The sequence below is a fragment of the Oncorhynchus mykiss genome, chromosome 9 (assembly GCF_013265735.2).
Source record: "Oncorhynchus mykiss isolate Arlee chromosome 9, USDA_OmykA_1.1, whole genome shotgun sequence".
Classification (NCBI taxonomy): Eukaryota; Metazoa; Chordata; class Actinopteri; order Salmoniformes; family Salmonidae; genus Oncorhynchus; species Oncorhynchus mykiss.
This window is the reverse complement of record NC_048573.1, coordinates 8700972-8703876: the sequence shown is the minus strand read 5'-3', so window position 1 is coordinate 8703876 and position 2905 is coordinate 8700972. Positions and strand designations below refer to the sequence as shown.

The window sequence follows — 2905 nt, the reverse complement described above, 5'->3', positions numbered from 1 at the left end:
TTCGTTAAACTCACCTCCCTCTTCGTTAAACTCTCACCTCCCTCTTCGTTAAACTCTCACCTCCCTCTTCGTTAAACTCTCACCTCCCTCTAGGTTGAACTCTCACCTCCCTCTAGGTTGAACTCTCACCTCCCTCTAGGTTAAACTCTCACCTCCCTCTAGGTTAAACTCTCACCTCCCTCTAGGTTAAACTCTCACCTCTAGGTTAAACTCTCACCTCTAGGTTAAACTCTCACCTCTAGGTTAAACTCTCACCTCTAGGTTAAACTCTCACCTCCCTCGAGGTTGAACTCTCACCTCCCTCGAGGTTGAACTCTCACCTCCCTCGAGGTTGAACTCTCACCTCCCTCGAGGTTGAACTCTCACCTCCCTCGAGGTTGAACTCTCACCTCTAGGTTAAACTCTCACCTCCCTCGAGGTTGAACTCTCACCTCCCTCGAGGTTGAACTCTCACCTCCCTCGAGGTTAAACTCTTACCTCACTCGAGGTTAAACTCTTACCTCCCTCGAGGTTAAACTCTCACCTCCCTCTAGGTTGAACTCTCACCTCCCTCTAGGTTGAACTCTCACCTCCCTCTAGGTTGAACTCTCACCTCCCTCTAGGTTGAACTCTCACCTCCCTCTTGGTTAAACTCTCACCTCCCTCCAGGTTAAACTCACCGTCCTCTTTCTCTCAGAGTCTGTCTGTCTGAGACAGAGCGAGAGAGACAATGAGGGAAAGAGAGAGTGAGACATTGAGAGAGAGAGAGAGAGAGAGAGAGACAATGAGGGAAAGATAGTGAGACAATGAGAGAGAGAGAGAGAGAGAGAATGAGGGAAAGAGAGAGTGAGACAATGAGAGAGACAGTGAGAGAGAGAGAGAGAGAGAGAGAGAGAGAGAGAGAGAGAGAGGATAATGAGGGAAGAGAGAGAGAGAAGAGAATGAGGGAAAGAGAGAGACAATGAGAGAGAGAGAGAGACAATTAGAGAGTGAGACAATGAGAGTGAGACAGTGAGAGAGAGAGAGACAGTGAGAGAGAGAGAGAAGAGAGAGAGAGAGAGAGAGAGAAGATAATGAGGGAAGTGTGAGAGAGAGAGAGACAATGAGAGAGTGAGACAATGAGAGAGAGACAGTGAGAGAGACAGTGAGAGAGAGAGAGAGAGAGAGAGAGAGAGAGAGAGAGAGAGAAGATAATGAGGGAAGAGAGAGAGAGAGAGAGAGAGAGAGAGAGAGAGAGAGAGAGAGAGAGAGAGAGAGAGAGACAATGAGGGAAAGAGAGAGAGAGTCAATGAGAGAGAAACAGTGAGAGAGAGACAGTAAGACAAGAGAGCGAAGAGAATGAGGGAAAGAGAGTGAGCGAAAACAAAAGAATGATAGCTTGGAAGACCGGATGTAGAAATATCAAGGGCACGATATGTTCAGAGAAGGAAAAGAAAAACGGACACACACATCACAGGAGGCTGCTGAGGGGACATAGTAATGACTGGAACGGAAATGGAAACCACGTGTTTGATACCATCCCATTGATTCCACTCCAGCCATTACTATGAGCCTGTTCTCCCCACCGGCCCACCTGTGAGACACATACTAGGAAAACCTTTCTGCTTGACTCCCTCTATTTGCTGTCTGAGCCAGATCTATAAGGTGTTAACCCAGTGTGTGTGTGTTAAACAAACAGGGGACAATTGTTCCTGATCCTACGTACAGCAGTACCAGCATCTCCTGATCAGTCACACGATGATCTCTACTTCTACTGTGTTGTGTTCCTCAGAGGGACTGCTGATTGGTCACACGGATCTCGTGGCCCCTGCTGATTGGTCACACGGATCCGTCAGACTGTCTGACCACCACTGTGACTGACCACCACTGTGACTGACCACCACTGTGACTGACCAATGACCATTGAGAATACGGATGGTGTGACTTTACACTGCTGTTCACAGTATACAACTTTATGTACCAGTAATGTATTACACATGCAAACTCTATGTATGTATGTGTGTATTTCTGTAGCTTAATAAAATATGAATGTCTATGTACTTTGGATTGTACTACATATGAAGGGCTATATGTCAACGTGTTATTGTGCTCCAACAATGCTTTAATTACCCCTGTGGGGACTCAGAAACTCATCCTGAACTGAACTAAATTACCTCCCTGAGGGGCCATTCATGAGACAGGGAAAATATGGAACGTGGAACAGGGAGAATACAGCCAAGCCATTTGGTGTGACTGTGTTCAGTGTTCTAGTACTGGAGTGTTGAGTAACACCACATGATGGGGACTAGATTGTAGTACAAATTTGCAATTGTTTTTTTGTTTTGTTACACAGGATAAAAGTAGAGACTCAGGGCTACAAAATGGTATATCATACACTGCAGTTGAGGGACAATGGCAAAGCAATTCTGCTTGAAAGTTGATAAACTTGTAACCCCACTTTTGAAAATGGCCCTTGAATGTTTTCGTACACCTACTGGAGAGCTCGTCTTTGTTTACACACATTCAGCATCGTTCACACCCTCTTAAGCCGTAGTCCCACCCATCTCTTTAAGGATTCACATACAATACATGGCCATAGTTACCCTCAGACAAACCTGGCTAACTTGATGGGTCATGTAATCACCTAGCGAAGTGGAGTCTTTTCCTTAGCTAGCTAGCTAAACAATTAACCATAATCCCAACACATAGATACAGCACAAACAGTTTGTTATAGCTAGCCACGATGCATGAAATGCTGTAGTATGAATCTGCAGGTAGCTAAAGCTAACGAACTAGGTTCAATGTTAGCTAGCTAATCCATGATCTCAGCCAATCATGGCTAGGGGGAAGGTTCCTGGCTTTTTCCGTGGCTAAACCAACTAGGCTCATAATTGAACAATTGTAGTCATATTTATAGATGGCAAACAAGTTTGTTATTAAGGCACAT

At 45.4% G+C, this 2905-nt stretch overlaps 1 pseudogene; it reads left to right on the top strand.

Annotated features, from left to right (window-relative positions):
- Positions 1-1839, top strand: part of LOC118966157 — a 15301-nt pseudogene extending 13462 nt beyond the window's left edge.
- The last annotated feature ends 1066 nt before the right edge of the window (positions 1840-2905 follow it).